At 44.1% G+C, this 18,029-nt stretch overlaps 1 long non-coding RNA gene across 1 annotated transcript in view; it reads left to right on the forward strand.

The window, feature by feature from the left end:
- The first annotated feature begins 2,876 nt into the window (after positions 1 to 2,876).
- The window catches only part of LOC149126999 (uncharacterized), a 101,467-nt gene continuing 86,314 nt past the window's right edge, over positions 2,877 to 18,029 (forward strand). Inside the window, exon 1 of the long non-coding RNA XR_016232094.1 lies at positions 2,877 to 3,465. This is a non-coding gene — a long non-coding RNA (uncharacterized LOC149126999). The remainder of the gene's footprint in view (positions 3,466 to 18,029) is intronic.

Genomic DNA, 18,029 nt, shown 5'->3' on the forward strand with positions numbered 1-18,029 from the left:
GTTACCCACTGCATGGACTATCTCATAGGAGAGAGATTTGGATTGCATATGATACACCCAACACTCCATCAGGTCACTCACAGAAGCTACAGATTGTGAAATTCTAACCCTAGTGTGATCTGGCCTCCAGAAAGAGGTAAGCATAAACAAGGAACAATTGAGAAGGGTCAGAGTCCTCTAAGTCTTATTTTGTCTTGGGAAAAGCTTCCACAACACCAACACTGGTATTTAACATTTTAAAATAAGTATTGTTGTGAGTGGTTGATGCAGCATCTAAGACTCTGCTTGGTATGTCCATACTCCCTACTGAAGTTTGAGTCCAGGCTCTGTTCTTGATTTCAGTTCCCTGCTAATGTGCACCCTGGGAGAGAGCAAATGTTGGTTCAAGAATCTGGGTTTCTACCAGCAAACATGGGAGACCAAGATTGAATTCTGGACTCATGGCTTTGGCCTGGTCCAACCCTGACTACACATTTGGGGAGTGAACCAGAAGATGGGAGATCTATCTCTCTCTTACTCAGTCTCTTTGATTTTTAAAATGAATAAATATAAGGACTTGAAACACAGTTGAATTGTTCTAGTATCCCGCTGCAAACAACGTGACAAGAGTTCACCAAAACTTATCTTATTATTATTTTTTTTTTTGACAGGCAGAGTGGACAGTGAGAGAGAGAGAGACAGAGAGAAAGGTCTTCCTTTGCCATTGGTTCACCCTCCAATGGCCGCCGCGGCTGGCGCACCGCGCTGATCCGATGGCAGGAGCCAGGTACTTCTCCTGGTCTCCCGTGGGTGCAGGGCCCAAGTACTTGGGCCATCCTCCACTGCACTCCCTGGCCACAGCAGAGAACTGGCCTGGAAGAGGGGCAACCAGGACAGAATCCGGCGCCCCGACCGGGACTAGAACCAGGGGTGCCAGAGCCGCAGGCGGAGGATTAGCCTAGTGAGCCACAGCACCAGCCTATCTCATATTTTTTAAAATTTTCTTTTTTTTTTGTTATTTTTATTTTTTGACAGGCAGAGTGGATAGTGAGAGAGAGAGACAGACAGAGAGAAAGGTCTTCCTTTGCCGTTGGTTCACCCTCCAGTGGCCACCGCGACCAGCGCACTGCACTGATCCGATGGCAGGAGCCAGGTGCTTCTCCTGGTCTCCCATGGGGTGCAGGGCCCAAGCACTTGGGCCATCCTCCACTGTACTCCCTGGCCACAGCAGAGGGCTGGCCTGGAAGAGGGGCAACCGGGACAGAATCCGGCGCCCGGACCGGGACTAGAACCCGGTGTGCTGGCGCCACAAGGCGGAGGATTAGCCTATTGAGCCGCGGCGCTGGCCCTTAAATTTTTTTTTTTATTTGACAGAGTTAGACAGTGAGAGGGAGAGACAGAGAGAAAGGTCTTCCTTTTCCATTGGTTCACCCCCGAAATGGCTGCTATGGCCGGCGCGCTGTGCCGATCCGAAGCCAGGAGCCAGGTGCTTCCTCCTGGTCTCCCGTGCGGGTGCAGGGCCCAAGCACCTGGGCCATCCTCCACTGCTTTCCTGGGCCACAGCAGAGAGCTGGACTGGAAGAGGAGCAACCGGGACAGAATCTGGTGCCCCAACTGGGACTAGAACCCAGGGTGCCGGCATAGCAGGTAGAGGAATAGCTTAGTGAGCCGTGGTGCCAGCACATTTTATTTTAAAGGTTTATTTATTTATTTGAAAGGCAGAATTACAGAGAAGCAGAGGCAGAGGCAGAGAGAAATAGAGAGAGGTCATCCATCTGCTGGTTCACCCCTCAGATGGCCGCAACAGCCAGAACTGCGCCGATCCGAACTAGGAGCCAGGAGCTTCTTCCCGGGTCTCCCACGTGGGTGTAGGGACCCAAGGTCTTGGCCATCTTCCACTGCTTTCCCAGACCATAGCAGAGAGTTGGATCAGAAGTAGAGCAGTATGGCTGGTGTCGCGGCTCGCTAGGTTAATCCTCCGCCTGCGGCGCCGGCACCCTGGGTTCTAGTCCCGGTTGGGGTGCCAGATTCTGTCCCTGTTGCTCCTCTTCCAGTCCAGCTCTCTGCTGTGGCCCAGGAGTGCAGTAGAGGATAGTCCAAGTCCTTGGGTCCTGCACCTGCATGGGAGACCAGGAGGAAGCAACTGGCTCCTGGCTTCAGATCGGTGCAGCGCGCTGGCCGCAACGCGCCAGCTGTGGCGGTGGCCACTTGGGTGGTGAACCAACAGAAAAGGAAGACCTTTCTCTGTCTCTCTCTCTCTCTCTCTCTCTCACTGTCTAATTCTGCCTGCCAATAAATAAATAAATAAAAGAAGTGGAGCAGTCAGTACTCCAATAGGCGCCTATATGAAATGCCAGCGTCTGGCTGCTTTACTTGCTATGCCACAGTGCTGGTCCCCAAACTGGAATGATTATCTTTCCCTATCTCTCTTTTTTTTCCTTCTAAGATTTATTTATTTATTTGAAAGGTAGAGTTACAGAGAGGCAGAAGCAGAGAGAGAAAGATCTTCCATCTACCTGTTCATTCCCCACATGGCTGCAACGGCTGGGGCTGCGCTGATCTGAAGCCAGGAGCTTCTTCCGGGTCTCCCACGTAGGTGAAGGGGCCCAAGAACTTGGACCATCTTCCACTGCTTTCCCAGGCCACAGCAGAGAGCTGGATCAGAAGTGGAGCAACTGAGTCTTGCACTGGTGTTCACATGGGATGCCGGCATTGCAGGTGGCGGCTTTACCCACGTCGCCACAGAACCAGTCCATATCTCTTTAACTGTCATTTTGATACACCTACTTTCCCAGGATGCACCTGACACAGCTGGGACCAGAGCGCACCTTCTAAGACCTCATCCTATTTGCATATGTGATTGGGGTACCACCCACTTCCTTATAAAAAGAGGTGGAAAGGGAACCGTGCTGTGGTGTAGCAGGCTAAGCCTTTGCCTGCGGTGTCAGCACCCTCTCTAATTAAAAGATTTATTTCTTGATTTGAAAGGCAGAGTTACAGACAGAGAGAGGGAGATACAGAGAGAGAGGTCTTCCATTCACTGGCCCGCTCCCCAAATGGCCGCAATGGCTAGAGCTGGGCTAATCTGAAGCCAGGAGCTAGGAGCCTCTTCTGGGTTCCAGGAGCCAGAAGCCTCTTCCGGGTGCCAGGAGCCAGGATCCTTCCCTGAGTGCCAGGAGTGAGGAGTCTCTTCCGGGTGCTGGGGCCCATGCGCTTGCGCCATTCTTCACTGCCCTCCCAGACAATGAGCAGGGAGCTGGACTAGAGGAGGAGCTGCCGGGACTCAAACTGGCACCCACATGGGATGCTGGCGCTGCAAGCAGGGGCCTAACCTACTACACACCAACGCTGGCCCCGGAGAGAGCACTCTTTCCACCACGGACCTTGCTCAGAGGAGCTGCTGTGCTTCCACTGAGGACTACCCTCTGACGGATGGCTCTCGTCTGCGCTCTTTTCCGCTGCGGAGGGATCTGTACCCGGTTACAGGTACCGTTCTCAGTTTTTCCCTTTCTGTCATTTATGGACAATTCTTTGACCCACTCATTTTGGGTATCTCTCTCTGTGGGGAAACTCACACCCGTGGGTGAATGTACATCGATTCCATCGTTGCCAAATGAACTTGGTTCCAATTTGTACACAGTACTAGCACTCGGTTAGTATTTCTGTTTCTGTGGGAGGCAAAGACCTGGATGAAAAATTGCTATATTCATTTCCCATATCAGTTTCACCCACAGTTTCTGTTTCAGTCAACGTGGAGTGGAGTAGGGGTATTTACATTCCTGATAGTTCCAGGTCATGCTGATTCTGCTGGTCTAGGGACCCTGTTTTGAGAAACATTAATGTAGCCAATCAATGGGCTACTGGACTTCATTGTGATGGATGATGTAGGTGTGTATTTGTTAATATAGAATGATGAATTCATAACAGCTAGTGAATGAGAAAGAACCCCTTGCCTATCCTGCTCAACTTCATGCCCACCAATTCATTGACCAGTATTGCTAGCTGCTAACCCATCAGCTTTTTATTAAACAATTTATTTTATTATATATATATTTTTAAATTAATTGAAATGTACTATTTATTTATTTATTTATTGACAGGCAGAGTGGACAGTGAGAGAGAGAGACAGAGAGAAAGGTCTTCCTTTGCCGTTGGTTCACCTTCCAATGGCTGCCGAGGCTGGCGCGCTGTGGCCGGCGCACTGGCGCACCACGCTGATCCGAAGGCAGGAGCCAAGTACTTCTCCTGGTCTTCCATGGGGTGCAGGGCCCAAGCACTTGGGCCATCCTCCACTGTACTCCCTGGCCACAGCAGAGAGCTGGCCTGGAAGAGGGGCAACCGGGACAGAATCCGGCGCCCTGACCTGGACTAGAACCTGGTGTGCTGGCGCCGCAAGGCGGAGGATTAGCCTAGTGAGCTGCGGCGCCGGCATTATATATATTTTTAAATATTTATTTATTTATTTGAAAGTCAGAGTTACACAGAGAGGAGACACAGAGAGAGAGAGAAGTCTTCCATCCATTGATTCACTCCTCAGTTGTCTGAAATGGCCGAGCTGGGCCGATCCGAAGCCACAGGAACCAGGAGCTTCTTCCGGGTCTCCCATGCAGGTGCAGGGGCCCAAGGACTTGGGCCATCTTCTACTGCTTTCCCAGGCCATAACAGAAATCTAGGTTGGAAGTGGAGCAGCCGGGGTTCAAACCAGCGCCCATTTGGGATGAGGGAACTGTAGACGGTGGCTTTACCCACTATACCACAGCGCCGGCCCCATATTTTATTATACATATTTTATTATATATTCTACAACACATAATATTAAATATATTAATATATTAAATATAATATTTAATATTTTATTTAATAACATTAATATAATATTTAATATATAAATATATATTTTATTATATATATATAAAGACAGAATGAGAACAAGAGGGGGAGAGAGTTGCACCACCTACTGGTTCACTTGCCAAATGCTTGCCACAGCCATGGCTGGGCCAAACTGAAGCAAAGGACAAAGTGAAACAACAAGCCAAGAATTCCATTCAAGTTTTTCATGTGGGTTGCAGGGACTCAAATTGTTGGATCATCATCAGCTATTTCCCAGGCATATCATCAGGAAACTGGATTGGTAGTGGAGTGGCTAGGACTCTAACTCACACTCTGATATGGGATGCAGGCTTTCAAAGAAGTGACTAAACCCACTGTGCCACAAATTTCATCTCTACTTCTTTCATTCTTTTTCTTCCTTCCTTTTTTTTTTGACAGGCAGAGTGGACAGTGGGAGAGAGAGACAGAGAGAAAGGTCTTCCTTTTGCCGTTGGTTCACCCTCCAATGGCCGCCGCGGCCATTGCAGTCGCGCGTTGCGGCAGTGCGTTGCGGCAGCGTGTTGCGGCAGCGCATTGCGGTAGCGCGTTGCGGCGGCGCTTGTTGTGGCAGCGCTTGTTGCTTTCCAGATTGCCCAGATAGAAAGAACCAGCGAGACTCACTGTAATGCAAAGAACAAAGGGACTTTATTTGTAGGTCCAGCATGCTGGGGCCTGACCTCCCGTTCGGTGTAGTGCTGGGAGACCAAGACCCCCTTCTCTTTGTTCTCGGGGGTTTTTATAGTTCCCAGGCAAACAAGTATTACGTCCGCATTCCTTCCTTCCCCTGGCCCTGCAGGACCAAGGACGGCCCACCTTATTGGCTGCCTCTACCTGCTCCTGTGGAGCAGACCAAGGACTGTGCGCTGTCAGGTTTTATCTTCTCACACCAGGCGCATCCTGGGTCTAGTCAGTTTTTTTGTCTTGTGAGAAGCCTGTCATGGCGTGGCTCTGGCCTCTCACACGCTGATCCGAAGCCAGGAGCCAGGTGCTTCTCCTGGTCTCACATGTGGGTGCAGGGCCCAAGCACTTGGGCCATCCTCCACTGCACTCCCGGGCCACAGCAGAGAGCTGGACTGGAAGAGGGGCAACCAGGACAGAATCCGGCATCCCAACCGGGACTAGAACCCTGTGTGCTGGCGCCACAGGCGGAGGATTAGCCTATTGAGCCGCGGCGCCGTCCATCTTTCTTTCTTTCCCTCTTTCTTTCTTTCCCTCCCTCTCTCCCTCCCTTCCCTCCTTCTCTCCTTCCTTCCTTCCTTCCTTCCTTCCTTCCTTCCTTCCTTCCTTCCTTCCTTCCCTCCTTCCTTCCTTCTTCCTTCCTTCCTCCTTCCTTCCTTCCTTCCTTCCTTCCTTCCTTCCCTCCTTCCTTCCTTCCTTCCTTCCTTCCTTCCTTCCTTCCTTCCCTCCCTCCTTCCTTCTTCCTTCCTTCTTCCTTCCTTCCTTCTTCCTTCCTTCCTTCCTTCCTTCCTTCCTTCCTTCCTTCCTTCCTTCCCTCCTTCCTTCCTTCTTCCTTCCTTCCTTCTTCCTTCTTCCTTCCTTCCTTCCTTCCTTCCTTCCTTCCTTCCTTCCTTCCTTCCTTCCTTCCTTCCCTCCTTCCTTCCTTCTTCCTTCCTTCCTTCTTCCTTCCTTCCTTCCTTCCTTCCTTCCTTCCTTCCTTCCTTCCTTCCAGCTGCCACTGCTACTTCTGGCATCTGTATGGGTGCCGGTTTGAGGCTGCAAAGGCAGAGCTTCAGAGAGAAAAGGAGTTACAGAGATCTTTCATTCACTGGGGCTGTGTCACACCGAAGTCAGGACATTATTTCAGATCTCCCAAGGGGGTGCAGGGGCTCAAGGATTGGACCATTCTTTGTTGCTTTCTCAGGTGCATTGGCAGGGAGCTGGATTGGAAATGGTAATCCAGCACTGCAGTCCATGAATTAACCTGCTACACCACAGAACTGTTCTCCCCCTACCCCCCAGTCCCTATTCTAAATTTTACAATTAAATGGAAAGAATTAAAATTTCCTTGTAGAGTGTGTCCAGATTACCCATTATTTCCCAAGTTTTCAGTTCTGTGAATGTTTCAAAGACATAGTACTTTCCAAATTAGCATAAATAATATATTGCTTGCTTGGTTTAAATCTGTATGGGTTTCCTATATATAGGCTGATGGTACATAATAAAGGTTAAAGAATCATCCCATAAGTGTAGGAAAATTCTCTAAAGAAGGGTTATAGGCAGTGAATGTGGGAGGAGTGACAGAAACAAAGTCAGTGGTGGGCTTTTGTTGCAATGGTTAAGGCACCACTTAGCACAACTGCATCCCCGATTAGCACTCCTGGATTTAAGTCCCAGGTGTACCACTAGGTCTAGTTTCCTGCTAATTTAGATCCTGGGAAACAGCATGGATCTTGCCTACCCCTGCTGCTCCACTTCCAATCCAGATCCCTGCTAATGTTCCTGGGAAAGCAGCTGAAGATGGCCCAAGTGCTTGGGTCCCTGCCACCCATATGGAAGGCCTGAATGGAGTTTTGGGTTCCTGGCTTCAGCCTGGCCAGCCCTGGTGATTGAGGTCAATTGTGGAGTGAATCTGCAGCTGGGAGATCTCTTTATCTGTCTCTCCCTCTCACTGCATAACTCAGACTTTTGATTAAATAAAAAATCTTTTAAAAAGCTGCATTTGTACTGAACATATACAGACTTGTCATTGTTCTCTACAATATACAGTGTAATAATTACTTATATATCATTTAATTATATTGACTATATAAGTTATCTACAGATGATGTAAAGTATGTAGTAGTATTTGCATTGGTAACATATAAATAGTACCCCATTTTATATGATGGGCCTGAACAGCTGCAGACTTTGATATCCTGTCTTCCACAGACACCAAGGGACAACTGTACTGTCATCATTCACTGATGCTAATACAGTGTGACTTGCTCTTAGTTTGCATAAATCATCTGTGAGCATTCTTCAGAGAAGGTAAACATCTTTGCTAAAGCTCTTCACAGTGCCTAGCTGAATTTAGAAGTAAGCTATAATCTCAGCTGATTAGCTTCAGAACTGTCTTACTCGTACAGATGGGATGTCAGTGTGCAACTGTGATGATTTTAATACCATATGAGATAAACAAGGGGATCCTGGGAGGCAAGAGCAGATGACTCCAAGGTCCTTGTGGATGAGGAAGTAAAAGCTAAGAAGTGACACATTTCTTGGGAAACATTTCAATATTGTTATTTATACAAGGAGGCAGAGAGCAATACAGCTGGAGAATTAAATGGAGAGATCAGCACACAGATGGGTAAGAAAGCAGTGTTTTGCCAGTTGGATAACATCTGGCACATTTGAGTCAACCTAAGTACCTAACAAGCTAAACAAAAGTTCAAGAAGCAGATGATCTCTTCATCTCTCTATAAGGAGAAGGAGCACAACAGACAGAAATGAGTCATGTTATATCTGGAAACCAGAGATACAGTTTAAAAAATAAAAGGCTGTTTTAAGCAGATGTGTACTATACAGCTGGAATTGAATGTGCAATTGGGAATGTGAGAAGGCAGTTTATATAGAACCTAAATGGTGTGCTGGCTCTATTGCAATGGATTATAGTGTAAAACACAAAAAATTTATTTTCCTCTTAAGATTGTTATGGTTTATCAGATTATCAGCAGTGCTTAAAAGGCAAAACAAATAATTTTTTTCCAGATAGAAATCAAGAAATGTGAGGGTGCTTCAAAAATTTATGAAAAATACATATTGTGAAAAAAGTATGCATAGATTTTAAAAAAAACTGCACCAAAATAAACTTATCTTTCCTTTTGTGCAAATTTGGTAGATTGTATATTGGTAATGAATTATCCAGCACTACAACAAAATTTTCTTAGAGATCAACTTGTAAATATACTTTCTTTTTTTTTCTTTAAAGATTTATTTATTAATTATTTATTTGAGAGGTAGAGTTATAGACAGAGAGAGGGAGAGACAGAGAAAAAGGTCTTTCATACACTGGTTCTCTCCCCAAAAAGCCAAAAATAGCCTGAAAGAAGCAAAGAGCTTCTTCCAGGTCTCCCATGTAGGTGCAGGGACCCAAGTCCTTGGGCCATCTTCTACTGCTTTCCCAGGCCACAGCAGAGAGCTGATCGGAAGTGGAGCAGCTGGGACTTGAACTGGTGGCCATAAGCGATGCTGGCACTGCAGACAGCGGCTTTATCCACTATGCCACAGGCCAGCCCCTGATCAAATCATTTTAGACAAGAACCTGTGCTGGGGAAATATGACATCAATTGATGAAATACAGTGTCTGAAAGGCTGCTTTAGATTGGGTGGTTTGGTAAAGATTCTCTAAGGAAAGAACATATAAATGAAGAATTGAGTACCAAGGAGCCAATTGCATTAAGAATTGAGACAAAAACATGCTAGACAGAGGACAGAACTAATGTTAAGGCCCTAAAGCAGGAACTAGATTTGGAATGAGGCATATAAATATAAAGAACAGTGCTCATGTATTGAAGTTACTGACTGCATTAAATATGTGGGAGATGACAGTAGGAATGCTGGATAAGCCACATAATTCCCAGGAAGGGAACTAAAGGGAAAGTATCCAAGAACACTTAGGTGAGCTTGGGAAGGGCAGACACTTCTGTGGAACAGAAGAGCCGAAGCCCACTGGACCTCTTCAGTACCAACACAGATGTAGACACAGAGCCTCACAAAAAAGAAAAGCAACTGAAATTGTAAACCAAAGTATCCAAGAATGGTGCTCATGATGGTAATGTGATCTCAAGAATGAGCAAGGCCCATTTACAAAAGCCCAGATGTTACACAATGAGCGAGCTGATTCCTGAATGAATCCAGTTACACTTGGCCTGAACTCAAAGATGTCATGAGAACATCATCTGAATGGACTTAGAGAGTAGAACATTTTTTCCATAGTTGGAATGTTAGGAAGAAGTCAGCCTATAACACTGTTGTAAAACACAATCAATGGCCTGTAACAAGCCCAGTCCCCACCCCACCTTCACTTGTACCTCCCTCTGCAAAAAGCACTGTCAAAGATTTCATAAAATATCTCGTAGGTCTCTTAAAATATTGGTCAATGAGTATTAATATTTGTTATAAATAAGGAAAACGAGTCTTAAGTTTTCATCTCCTCCTAATCTGATTAGTTCTATATTAGCTTTGAATGAAATTTAGATTTGATTTGCATTTGCATGAAATTATCATTCTATGCTGATTCTTCATGGGCAGTTTCAATGCTTTTGCTTTGTTTTCAAGTTGTCAAGCTACAGATTTAGAATGCTAACAGTTATTGAGTCTCAAAGTTTAGAAAATCTAGAGAATAAGATAGATTTCATATTTTTTCTCTTAAATAAGTAGTGATACAAGGGTACTTCAAAAATTGTTGAAAAAATGGAATTAAAAAATAAAAGTTATTTTGGTGCAAAAAATTGAGACTCATACATACCAAGGGACTTCAAAAAATTCATGGGAAATGTGTACTATGAAAAAAGAATGAATGGATTTCAAGGTTTTTTGTGGCAAATAAACATTATTAATTCTCATTTCCCACAAACATTTTGAAGCACTTTATATTTTAGAAAGTTGATTTAAACTAAACACTTACAGCACTTTTTCTTCTTTTGACGATTCATTTGGGGCCAGTGCTGTGGCGCAGTGGGTTAATCCACTGCCTGTGGCGCCGGAATCCCATATGGGTGCCCGTTCTAATCCCAGTTGCTCCTCTTCCCATCCAGCTCTCTGCTGTGGCCCAGGAAGGCAGTGGAGGATGGCCTAAGTGCTTGGGCACCTGTGTGGTAGACCTGGAAGAAGCTCCTGGCTCCTGGCTTCAGATCGGCCCAGCTCTGGCCGTTGTGGCCATTGAAAAGTGAACCAGTGGACAGAACATCTTTCTCTCTATCTTTCCCTCTCACTGTCTATAACTCTACCTCTCAAATAAATAAGATCTTTTAAAAAAGATTTATTTATTTGAAAGTCAGAGTTACAGAGAGAGAGAGAGAAAGAGAGAGGGGGAGAGAGAGAGAGAAAGGCAGAAAGAGATCATCTCTCTGCTGGATTTCTGGATTGTGAGAATTTTTTTAAAAAGATTTATTGATTTATTTGAAAGGCAGAGTTACAGAGAAGCAGAAAGAGGTCTTCCCTCCACTGGTTCACTCCCCAGATGGCTGCAATGGCTGAAGCTGCAATGATCCAAAGCCAGGAGCCAGGAGCTTCTTCTGGTCTCCGATGTGGGTACAGAGGCCCAAGCACTTGGGTCATTTTCCACTTTTCCAGGTCATAGCAGAGAGCTGGATCAGAAGCCGAGTAGCTGGGACTTGAATCAGGGCCCATATGGGATGCCAGCACTTCGGGGCCCATATGGGATGCCAGCACTGCAGGTGGTGGCTTTACCCACAGTGCCGGCCACATAAGAATGTTCTAATTTTTTGAGGAATCACCACACTGTTTTCCCTAACAGTTGTATCAGTTTACATTCCCACCAACTATTTGAAAGGGTATCCATATCTATCTCTCATCTCTTGAGATTTTTTTATTCATTTCATTTTTTTTTTTTTTGACAGGCAGAGTGGACAGTGAGAGAGAGAGACAGAGAGAAAGGTCTTCCTTTGCCGTTGGTTCACCCTCCAATGGCCGCCGCGGCCGGCGCACCGCGCTGATCTGATGGCAGGAGCCAGGTGCTTCTCCTGGTCTCTCATGGGGTGCAGGGCCCTAGCACTTGGGCCATCCTCCGCTGCACTCCTGGGCCACGGCGGAGAGCTGGCCTGGAAGAGGGGCAACCAGGACAGAATCTGGCGCCCCGACCGGGACTAGAACCCAGTGTGCGGGCGCCGCTAGGTGGAGGATTAGCCTATTGAGCCGCGGCGCTGGCCCGTGAATAAACATTTTTTCAAAAGGACAAACAAATGACCAATCAGTACATGAAAAAAATCACATCACTAATCATCAGGGAAATGTAAATCAAACCACAATGAGAATTCACATTTCTTGAACTAAACTGGCTTTTATCAAAAAGATAAAACAGAATACAAGGTTATGAGGATGTAAAGAAAAAGAAACATGGATATTTTTGGTTGGAATGTAAGTTACTATAGCCATTATGGAGAGACATCATGAAGGTTTCTTAAAAAAACTAAAAATAGAACTGCTAGATGATCCGGCAATCTCACTACAAGGTATATGCACAAAGGAATGAAATCAGTCTATCAAAGAGACATCTGCACCTTCATGGTTATTATAGCAGTAGTCACATAGTCAGGAAAGGGAAACCACCTAAGTGTCCATCAACTGAGGAACAGATAGGAAACATTTGATACATATATAGGATGAAGTTCTGTCATTTACAACAGCAGAGAAATAAGCCAGACAAAGAAAGGTACCTACTGAATATTCTCATGTGTGGAATCTGAAAGCACCAATCTCATAGAATTTGATAGTAGAATGGAGGTTACTGGAGGCTATGGAGAGTATGGGAGATGAAGGGATAGGGAAAATTGACATATGGGTACTAAGTTATTGCTAAGTTATTGCAAAAAGAAGCATTTGGGAGTGGAAAGAATGGGGCATCAAAGAAGGAGGTACCTTTCTCTGAAGGGAGGAGAGAACTTCCACTTTGATTATGGCCTTGTCTAAATATGGTCGGAGTTTGTGAACTCAAGAGGCTCCATAGCCTTGGCAACTCATGACAAGAGCCTCGGGTGATTACTGATGTCATAAATAAGAGTGTCAATTGTTAAATCAACAAGAGGAGTCACTGTGCACTTACTCCCCATGTGGGATCTCTGTCCTTAACGTGTTGTACTATGTGAATTAATGGTATAACTAGTACGCAACAGTACTTTATACTTTGTGTTTCTGTGTGGGTGCAAACTGTTGAAATCTTTACTTAGTATATACTAAATTGATCTTCTGTATATAAAGAGAATTGAAAATGAATCTTAATGAAGATGGGATGGGAGAGGGTTAGGAGGTGGGATGGTTTATGGGTGGGAAGGTGGTTATGGGGGGAAAAACTGCTAAAATCCAAAAGTTATACTTTTGAAATTTATATTTATTAAATAAAAGTTATCTATACAAAACAAAACAAACAAAAAAAGAAGCATTTAGGAATTCTACTGCGCTGTAGGCTGACTATAGATAACAATAATGTTATACATAAGGTGCAATGTATATCACATTAACAGAGGGATGAGTTTTTGGTGCAGTTTTTAAGATGCTGCTTGGGATGCCTGTAACCCAAGTTGGAGCTCTTGGGTTCAAGTTCCATCCACTTTTTTTTTCTTTTTTTTTTTTTTAACTTTTATTTAATGAATATAAATTTCCAAAGTACAGCTTATGGATTACAATGGCTCCCCCCCCATAATTTCCCTTCCACCTGCAACCCTCCCCTTTTCCGCTCCCTCTCCCCTTCCATTCACATCACGATTCATTTTCAATTCTCCTTATATACAGAAGATCAGTTTAGCATATATTAAGTAAAGATTTCAACAGTTTGCGCCCACATGGAAACACAAAGTGAAAAACACTGTTTGAGAACTAGTTATAGCATTAAGTCACAATGTACAGCACACTAAGGACAGAGATCCTACATGAGGAGTAAGTGCACAGTGACTCCTGTTGTTGACTTAACAAATTGACACTCTTGTTTATGGCATCAGTAATCACCCTAGGCTCTTGTCATGAGTTGCCAAGGCTATGGAAGCCTTTTGAGTTCACTGACTCTGATCATATTTAGACAAGGTCATAGTCAAAGTGGAAGTTCTCTCCTCCCTTCAGAGAAAGGTAACTCCTTCTTTGATGACCTGTTCTTTCCACTGGGATCTCACTCGTGGAGATCTTTCATTTAGGTCATTAGGAGATGGCAGACGATGGATGGCTCAAGAGGCTAGACCTCTGCCACCCATGTGGGAGACCTGGATTCAATTTCTGGTTCCTACTTCTTCCCTTTGGCCTGGCTTAGTCTCACCTGTTGTGGACCTTTCGGGAATGAATTAGCAGCTGGAAGACATCTCTACCTGTTTGTTGCTGTCTCTTTTCAAGGAGGAAAAAAGCTAGAAGAGAAGATTTTTTAATGTTTCACCAAAAAAAAAAAAAAAAAAAGGATGACAAGTGTTTGAAGAGTTTTTTTTTTTTGGACAGGCAAAGTGGATAGTGAGAGAGAGAGACAGAGAGAAAGGTCTTCCTTTTGCTGTTGGTTCACTCTCCAATGGCCGCTGCAGCCGGCGTGCTGCGGCCGACGCACGGCGCTGATCCGATGGCAGGAGCCAGGTGCTTTTCCTGGTCTCCCATGGGGTGCAGGGCCCAAGCACTTGGGCTATCCTCCACTGCACTCCCTGGCCACAGCAGAGAGCTGGCCTGGAAGAGGGGCAACCGGGACAGAATCCGGCGCCCTGACCGGGACTAGAACCCGGTGTGCTGGCACCGCTAGGTGGAGGATTAGCCTAGTGAGCTGCGGCGCCAGCCTGAAGACATTCTTATATTTACCCTAAATTAAACATTATAACTTTATGTATATATCAAGATACCTCTTAGTGCTCCATAAATATGTGCATTTAATGATTCAGTTAAAAATAAAAGAAAACAAAAAAAGTATAAATCCTTCTTGAGTACAGTGGTAGCACCAGATGATGTCAAAGGCAGACAAAAGGTGTTCAACTCAGTATGGAGTTTAGGGAAAGATTACCAGAGGAGATGAAAACTTGAGTTAATCATTGAAAGTTAGCTGGGGATTAATGGAAAGGGGAAGATTTGTAAGCAGAAAAGACTAATGTGCAAAAGCTCATGGGGAGGGGAAACCCAGATCACTGGAGTGCTGCTAGGGATTTTTCAAAGCTCTCTTGGAGCTGGTGATGGGAGAGGTCCGTTGTCTCTGGAGGTGGAGTTGTCACTACGCCCAGTAGCTGAGAGCTAAGGTTTTTGTTTTTTAAAACAGAATAAATCTGGTTGAAATCTTGGTTTTGTCACTGGCACTCTCTGGACTAGAGAAGATTAATTCACTTTTTACACTCAATTTCCTTGAATTCAATTTATAAAATTTATAAAGTGGCAACAATAAGACATGTATTGTAAGAGCACCATGATGATTAAATGGAGGCAAAATGAGGCAATAAATGTGTGGTTCTGAACACAGTGCCTGGTAGATTTCAACCAAAAAGTATGCCTAAGAAGACAAGTTTTCCAACTTTGCTTTCTCTCTCTCTCTCTCTTTCCCTTCCTTCCTTCCTTCCTTCCTTCCTTCCTTCCTTCCTTCCTTCCTTCCTTCCTTCCTTCCTTCCTTCCTTCCTTCCTTCCTCCCCTTCTTCTTCTTCTTCTTCTTCTTCTTCTTCTTCTTCTTCTTCTTCTTCTTCTTCTTCTTCTTCCTTCCTTCCTTCCTTCCTTCCTTTCTTTCTTTCTTTCTTTCTTTCTTTCTTAGATTTATTTATTTGAAAGTCTGAGTTACACAGAGAGAGAAGGAGAGGCAGAGAGAAAGAGAAAGAGGTCCTCCATTCGCTGGTTCACTACCCAAATGGCTGCAATGGCAGGAGCTGCACTGATCTGAAGCCAGAAGCCAGGAGCCAGGAGCTTCTTCTGGTCTCCCATGCAGGTGCAGGGGCCCAAGGACTTAAGCCACCTTCTATTGCTTTCCCAGGCCATAGCAGAGAGCAGGATGGGAAGTGGAACAGCCAGGACTCAAACTGGCGATGTCCACTACAGGCCGGCAGCTTTATCCACTATGCCACAGCGCCGGCCCCCCGCTTTTTCTTTTTCAATTTTAATGGCTACCTAATTCTGATATTGCAGTCAAAGCATTTTTTTTAAAAAAACATTATTTTCAGATAGGAACATTTCAAATAGTGCAAAAGGGTATTCAGGGAAAAGTAAGGGTTTTCTCAAACTCTAGTGACTATTCTGCAATTTATTTTTGCTAGAGGCAACCAGGATATACCAAGTTTTAGTGTACTTTTTAGAGATATTCTGAAGCATATTTATTTAAAATAGTAAAAAAGAAATTGAAACAATCAAAATGCCCATTAGCATGAGAAATGTCAGTGAAATAACCACTCTTTGGATGATATGCCCAAATTAAAGAAAAAAGCAGTTTGCAAAATGATGTGATTATTCTACTATAAAACTCAGGGACTTTTTCATTTAGAATACTATTGTTTTCTAATTTCTCATTCTTAGTTTTCACTCATCTCTTAGTGGAAGAAGGCATTGGTAATATTATTTTCTTTTGCTTACTTTGAACAGCCCAGTTTCTTCAGTATTTAAGAAATTTATTTCCATGTTATTTTAAAGTTGGGGTTGGGGGAAGAGGGAGAGGAAGAGAGATTATCCATCTTCTAATCTGTTGATTCTCCCTCCAAACACCTGCAATAACTAGGGCTGGGCTAGGCCAAAACCAGGAGCCAGGAACTTAATCCAGATGCCCCTTGTGGGTGTCAGGGACTCAAGCATCTGAGCTGTCTTCTGCTGTCTCCTGGTGTGTAACAGCTGAAAACTCCTGAGTTGTCAGGACTTGAACTCACCACTGACCCGGAGCATCAAAAGCTGTGACTTAACCACTGTGCCAAATTCCCGCCCTTTCTTCATTTTGATTTTTTTGAATATAAAAACATTTATGCATACTCTACTAGATCTGTTTTCCAAGAAGTAGTAATTAATATATAATTTTTGGATATATATTCCACATTACACGACACATTCACTGATGCACTCACTGAGGTCTGGGATGGTATAATTTTTTAAACACGTAATAGTTCACCAGTGAAATATATTTACTTTTTACATTTCTATGATATGTTACATGAAGGTACCTCAAAAAGTTATGGAAACATAAAATTTTAAGTGTGAGCTTATTTTGTTGCAAAAAGTTTTTTGGTACAAACTTTATAATATGTGGAAAATATATATTATGCAAAAAGTAAGCATGGATTTCAAGTTTGTTTCACCAAATTAACTCATACATTTTGTTCCACTTTTCTATTAACTTTTTGAAGTTTCTGCGTATTTCCATAGCAAAAACATCACCACATTTAGCCTGGTACAGTACCAGCGCAGGTTGTGCTGTCAAATAACTTTCTGTCAAATTTACAAAGATATTTATCACTGTTAAACCTATATTCAGTGATTGTATCCTAGATGTAGTTCTTATGTCCATAAGACGTTGAAATAGGTAGCTTCATTATTCAATAAATAAATAAATATAATGTCCGTCTTCATTTAGATGTTTTGCTTTGTTGTCAAGGGCATTTTTCTCCCTGTCAAGGTGCAGTGTGGGAAACTCAGTGATTTGAAGAAATAATTACGCTTTCTTTTTCTTAGCAATCCTGCTATGTCAGTAGGGAATGAAAACAATCATTAAGAACATTTGAAAAGCATAAACTATATAAACAGACCTGGTGCAATCTGAATCCCAGTTCTACCATTAGTTGGCATACTGAAGAAATTTCAGCAGGGACTCATATAAATCAAACTGGAATGCAAGTAGATTATACACTTGGAAGCTGATTTGCTTTAGGAAGTAGGAATGGAGTAGGGACTGGAAGAGAACAAAGGAGGCAGTTAGATGCTAACGCAATCATACACTGCCTAGCAACATTTTGGTCCTCAAAGAACTGTGGATACTTGGTGGTCCCCTGAGATTAAAATGGAACTGAAAAATGCTTATCACCTAGTGAAGTCAAAGTCATTATAGATGGTGCAGTTTAATGCATTACTCACATGTTTGTGGTGGTGCCAGTAAAAGCAGACCTACTGCACTGCTAGTCACACACACAAAAAAATAGCACATACAACTATATACCATTCATAATACTTAGTAAGCAACTATTTATTTGAGAAGTAGAATTACAGACAGAGAGAGGGAGAGACAGAGAGAAAGGTCCTCTATCCACTGGTTCACTCCCTGAAGGGCTGCAATGGCAGGAACTGGGTCCATCCAAAGCCAGGAGCCAGGAGATTCCTCTGGGTCCCCCATGTGGGTGTAGGGGCCCAAGCACTTAGGCCAGCTTCCATTGTGTTCCCAGGCCATAGCAATGAGAGCTGAATCAAAAGAGGAGTAGCCAGAACATGAACCAGCATCCATGTGGGATGCCAGCACCTCAGGCGGAGGCCCAGGCAACTGCACCACAGTGCTGGCCCCTTATACATTTATTGTATTGTTTTTTCATCATCATTTTAGAGTGCACTTATATAAAAATATT

Source organism: Oryctolagus cuniculus, chromosome 4 (genome assembly GCF_051225735.1).
Source record: "Oryctolagus cuniculus isolate XC-2025 breed Fujian yellow rabbit chromosome 4, ASM5122573v1, whole genome shotgun sequence".
In the NCBI taxonomy this organism is placed as follows: domain Eukaryota; kingdom Metazoa; phylum Chordata; class Mammalia; order Lagomorpha; family Leporidae; genus Oryctolagus; species Oryctolagus cuniculus.